Source organism: Cynara cardunculus, assembly GCF_001531365.2.
Source record: "Cynara cardunculus var. scolymus isolate 2C chromosome LG 17, CcrdV1, whole genome shotgun sequence".
NCBI lineage: Eukaryota > Viridiplantae > Streptophyta > Magnoliopsida > Asterales > Asteraceae > Cynara > Cynara cardunculus.
In genome coordinates this window covers 9,939,163-9,945,483 of record NC_037544.1, presented here as the reverse complement: position 1 = coordinate 9,945,483, position 6,321 = coordinate 9,939,163, and the positions used below count along the sequence as shown (strand labels likewise).

The 6,321-nt window shown below is 31.9% G+C and overlaps 1 long non-coding RNA gene across 1 annotated transcript; it reads left to right on the top strand.

Annotated features, from left to right (window-relative positions):
* The first annotated feature begins 4,971 nt into the window (after window positions 1–4,971).
* LOC112501285 lies at window positions 4,972–5,762 on the top strand. The gene is made up of 2 exons (XR_003067443.1): window positions 4,972–5,084; window positions 5,683–5,762. It is a non-coding gene; the product is annotated as an uncharacterized LOC112501285 (long non-coding RNA).
* Window positions 5,763–6,321: the final 559 nt, after the last annotated feature.

Genomic DNA, 6,321 nt, shown 5'->3' with positions numbered 1-6,321 from the left:
AATTGTTTAAGTTAGAAATTACGTATATATTTCATTATTTAGTTTGGGTTGCCATTTGTTGGGCAAACATTAGGATATATCATGCTTTAGTTTGGGTTGCCATTTGTTGGGCAAGCAACCGTATTGTTTACGTATATATCATGYTTTAGTTTGGGTTGCCAATTGTTGGGCAAACGTTAGGATTGTTTTGGATATAACTTTCGTATCTAATCACTATTTTTGCCTGGAAATGTCCTATTTACAGCCGTTATGCTGTCAAAATTGACTTGCAATCTTTTTTAAACCATATATAGGATGAGTATTCAATGGGTCTTACCCAAAGATACGACAAGGATCCCTCTACCTACCCCTTAGTTGATAAAGAGCTGTGGGAGCAAGCGGTTGGGGGAAGCAAAAAAGGTCGTTTATTTGGGTTTGGGTACAACCAAGATCCCAATTGTGTCTTGACCGGCAACTACACGGAAGCTGCTTCATCATCTTYGGAACAACGGGTATGTGTTTTTTCTTTTGATGATGTTTATCGATCTAGTTTATAATTCATATTAAATTTAAATATTCTAACGTTTTATTTATTTTTATAGAAAATTGTAAACTTAGAGGCCAAAGTTATGGATTTACAAGAAGAAAATGAGCGTCGACGGACGGTAGAGGAGCAACTTCTGAAACAAATGCAGGATATGACTGTTTTGGTTAACGAACTCCGTCAATCACAATTCCTACTGCCATCTAATTGAATATTGTTTGTTTATTTGGAACAATCTAGTTTGTTTGTAACATTGTGTGATACTTTAAATTGTATGTTTTGTAACAATTGTTTATTTTAATCAATGTATGATATTTAGTTGCATTTTAGTTTTATCCATATTTTTACAGATTTACAGGATTTAAATATTTACTGAAAAAAAAATAAAAAAATATATATATATATATTACCGGCGGATTTGGCCGCCGGAAAATTTTTAAAAATTCTTTTTGAAAATTTTTATTTAAATTTAAAAAAAAAAAAATATTACCGGCGGATTTCCGGCGGAATTGGCCGCCGGTAAATTTTTAATTTTTTTTTTAAAATTTTTATTTAAATTTAAAAAAAAAGAAAAAAAAATATTACCGGCGGATTTGGCCGCCGGTAAATTTTTAAATTTTTATTTTGGAAATCTTATTTAATTAAGTTTTTCAGGCGAGACAAAACTCCGGCGGATTTCCGGCGGAAAAATCCGCCGGAAAAGTTTTAAATTTTTTTAATTAAGGTAAACCAAGTTTCTTAATTTTTCCGGCGAAAGATTTCCGGCGGCCGTAGTCCGCCGGAAAAGTGAAAAATCCGCCGGAAAACTCGACGGAAAAAAAATCAGCGGCGCCCTTTTTTCCGGCGGACAAATCCGCCGGAAAAGAGGGTAATTTTGGTAGTGGAAGGAATCCGGATAAAAAACCGGATGCTCTAATAAGCAATGTAGTGAGGATGTAATGACCAAATCGGATGGCCTTGTGAGCGGTTTAATAAAACTCCGGACAAGACTACTTTCGAGGAATGCGATCAAGACAAACTCCGGCTAACTTGTTGTGTTTTTAACTAAGTCCTAAACCGTGTAAACAAGTAACCGAGGAAGATCTAATTCGGCTAACAAAGTGAACGAGGTAAACATAAATCGAACAAGCTTTATGCGATTTAGTCCTAATACGGTCAATCTTAGTCTAAAAGCTTGAACGATTTCGAGGAATCCGGTCACCTAGATGTGATATTGGCTAAGTTCTAAATCGGGTAAGCTTCATGCGATTTACTCCCTTATCCGCTCAAACCTTGTAAGATGTACTTTCTTATCCGCTCAAACCTTGTGAGATGTACTCCCTTATCCGCTCAAACCTTGTCAGATGTACTCCCTTATCCGCTCAAACCTTGTSAGATGTACTCCCTTATCCGCTCAAACCTTGTGAGAGTTAAGAGGAATCAGGTCACCAACTAGTCTATGCATCAAGCAATTTATATAATCTGCTTGCCAAGTCATCAATGCATCAAGCGATTTATGAAGTCCGGCCATCAAGGAAGCTACCTAATCCGACCAGAACCTAAATGATTTACAATCTAAATCGGTCACAACCTGTGAAATATCCGGTCACCAAAAGGACTTGCCAAGCGATATATAGTCTTGATTGCTTAACCCTTGCTCGATGAACTATATTATCCTCCTATGACTTGTCTGAAATAGAAATATCCGGTCAATTGCTTGTATGATCAAGACAAAATCCGGATAAATGCTTCAATAGTCAAGCGATTTAAACAAGACCCAATCAAGATAACATTCAAAATTCGATCAAAAACAACAAACAAACACAGAAACTACAAAAAATCCATACAAAAATGGAGAAAAATTTACCTTTTTGATGAATTTTAACAAGAACACGAAGAACTTTAAAATTTCAAAAAAAATAACAAATCTCTGAAAAGGATGTTAAAATCTGAAAAATTTATGAATAACAAACATTCATATAACAAATACGCACACGATGATCAAAATTTTAACACCTAAACAGAAGAATTAGAAAGATTTTTGGATCAAAATCAATAAAATGATAAGAAAATGAAGAACAAGTATGAAGAACACCCAAAAAAATCCAGAAAACTTTCTTTCCAATATCTTCAAAATCCTGATTTCTTTCAACGATTTCTTTGCATTAACCTGCTCTAATACCAATTCTTGTTCCCTAATGATCAATCTTCAAGATAATCTTCATGATTTCCATGACATGTCTAGATATTGCATTAAGAACACTTTGAGAGAGTAGAAAGAAAAAGTCAAATATTCTAATCTTGGTCAAACTCTTATTAGGTAAAATGAATATACAATTGAATTCCCACTCTACTTTGAAAATTGTCCTATTAACAAAGGTCCTATGAAAAGATGGGTTTATAAGAAACTTTTTAAAACTGTTCCATAAAAATAAATTTTTTAGAGGTCCTAAAAAGCATGTTATGACACCCAAAAAGTCATAAAAACTTATTGCAACATTTTTCAATATGACGCTTTAGGTTTGGTCTTATAAACTTAAGTTATATAAAACACTCTAATAAACACTTTAGACGTCCTATAAACTCGTTTTTCTTGTAGTGGTTTTTGTAGCTTTTAACATGTATATTACATAAATTAAGAACTAAATCAAAAGACATTGCATTATGGTTGTAAATTAGGTACTTAAATGTTTAAGATAACACATAAAACACAAATATCGAGATTTTAAAAATATGTTATTTAAAAGAGATGAAAGTTTGTTATATAAAACATGTATTTTGTTAACAAAAACGTGAATACTTAAATCCAACGACAAATTAAAAATGTGATGACTTCTTACCATACCAAACTTTTATGATTAAAGTTATATTTTTATGAGTTAGGAATATTAAAAAATAAATAAATGTATCACATGCATCATCTACGGTGTGTTTATTAATTATTACATAATCATATACGTAAATATTAATTGACTTGAGCAAAACTGAATGAATAAATAAATGTGATTTACAGTATGTTCGTTGTTACGTAATTAAGAAAAATAATATACGTAAATGTTAATTTACGTGAACAAAACTGAATAATAAATGTATCACATCATTCATGGTATGTTTATTATTACGTAAGTAAGAAAAATCAGACATTGAAATGTTAATTTAGTTGAATAATATATGTATCACATCATTTACAATATGTTTATTATTATGTACGTAATAAAAATTATACACATAAATGTTAATTTACTTGAATAATACTCAACAAGCAAATGTATCATATTCATTTACAATATGTTTATTATTATGTATGTAAGAAAATTCAAATATGTATATGCAAATTTATTTGAGTAAAACTGAATAATTGTTGGTAATGTATGAAAATCTATCAAAGGGTTATTGGGTCAATGTTATTCAGATTACTGGTAAGCTCAATAGTTATAGCTCTAGAGGTCAAAGTTAGGAGTGTATGTGAGTTTTACTGTATATAAAATGTTATGTACTCATAAAATGTACCAACAATATATATAGTGAGTAAGTTAATCTAACAGAACCTTAACTCATGAATTTTTGACGACTTTATTTCGTCAAAATAATTTGCATAATCAACATATCTTATTTTATGTTAATTACAATAAAATTATTGGTTAACACACTACAGTAAAGCAGATTTGTCAGGACGTCCAACGTCATAATAAAAAAAAACTTTTAAATTTATGAAAGCAACAAGTATATGCCTTATATAAAAACATTATAATAATTTTTTTGCACCATGTTGATCAAGAAGTAAATAGGATGGTTGGACGTTATAAAGATCCATTTGATTAAAAACACAGAAAAATAACATTATCAGCAAAATCATTAGAATTTCATATCTTATTATATAAATACAAAACTTATATATATATATATATATATATATATATATAGACTTGGGATCATATGAGACCAAACCTTTTTAGTGAGACCCGTAAGACCAATTCTCAACCCTTGGATTAGATCTACAATCGTCATATTTGAACATTCACAAACGCCATGAGACTTCTCAATAATTACAAAATTGCCACCGTGCAATTTAGGCCATTAGATCTTTAACTTATAAAGTTGATCAATGAACATAAATTGGTCTTACGGGTCTCACAAAAAACTCTTGATCTCACATGAACCCAACCCTATATATATATATATATATAGAGAGAGAGAGAGAGAGAAAATAAGGGGATTGAAAGAAGAGGTTGGGAGAAGTGTAAAAAGTAAAGGTGATTGGTAGGATGGCTTGTTCTACTAGAAAGTGAAAAAGGGGGAGTATTGAGAACAACAATGACATTGCACCAATGACCAAAAGTGTATGATTGACCTTCAAGGGAAATGCAACATGAGTAGAAATTAAAGTATTAAGTTAAAACCTCACTTCACCCATGTGTAAGCAACGTACCCCCCAACACCCTAACTCTTCTTAGCCTTCAATGAACCACTAGGTAAACATTATCTATCTGCTTTCTTCTCTCCACTCAAATGGGGTGGCTTCAATCCCTCTTCTCTCCCCTCAAGAAGCTTTGGGTTCGACTCCATTCAGCCCATCACAAGAGTACGTTACTACAACATCAACATCTTTATGCTGGTTTTTTTGTTGTCTTTATGTTCTTTCATTATCGATTTCAGCATTCTCTTTAGACGTGGAAACTATGAGCATTTTAGAACTCGAGATTACGTCCAAATGGATAATTAATTTAGTTAATCTTGACCATTCTTTTGTTTTGGTATGTATTTACTTACGTTAAACGATAGAGAAAACAATATTTTTCCCTTTTTCTTCTATCATCAATTTGAGCATTCTCTTTAGACTTGGAAAACCACCATTTATGAGTATTTTAGAACTCGATACACACTTAACATGTTAATTATTTTGATCGTTTAAACTTTGATCTCCTGTACCCATCCATGTACTTCTTGTGATTCGTTATAAGGACAAAAACCAGACATTAATTTGCGCAATCATATTTTTTACGAGAACCATATGTGGCATAACTTTTGTTGCATGTCAGTGTAACTCTCAACAGTTGGAGTTAAACTATTTACGTCTAAATTTATCATGAGAAAGTCTCAGTCATTCCAACAAATCTATTCCATAATTCCAAGCAATTTCTTTTACTAAATTAAATGATATTGGATGTGCAAATTTTCAGGTAGAGGAATATACATATTGTATGAAGATGTGAAGTCATGTCCCTATGAAGATGTGCATGTACTTTGGTCTATTTTGGTGGAATCAACACATGTTCCTCCTCATACCTTGGCCTTACCTCCAGTGACTTGAACTCCCGAGCTTCGATCGTGTTTTTGTACATAATTGGCCTCTTTTTTCGCTCGAATCTTGTATTTGTTTATGGGGTTTTTCGAAACTGTATTTCGAAGCTGTTTTAAGTTATTACACGACCCTAATTTCGCATACAAACTGTTGCATTTCACTAAACGAGTTCAAAGAGTCGATGCAATCAAAGTGGCATGTCGACCTCTAAAGTGTAGGAAAAAGGTGAAACTTTTATCGTTGGTATATTGACGTATGCTTGTATAGTTTGTTGTTGGTTTGTCGAATTTAAAAGCAGTTTTTAGGTCATTTTCTGATGTGCATTTGTGTATAAGAAAAAGGGTGGTGGTTGGGTTCAGTTTGATGAAAAAAATGGAAATATATAGACAAAAGTTCTCCAGGATTTTGATGGGTTTAATTTTGGATTAGGAAAATATTCCACGTAATTAAAAATACATGGGTACTCTCTCTCTCTATATATATATCTCTCTATATGTATATATATATATATGAATGA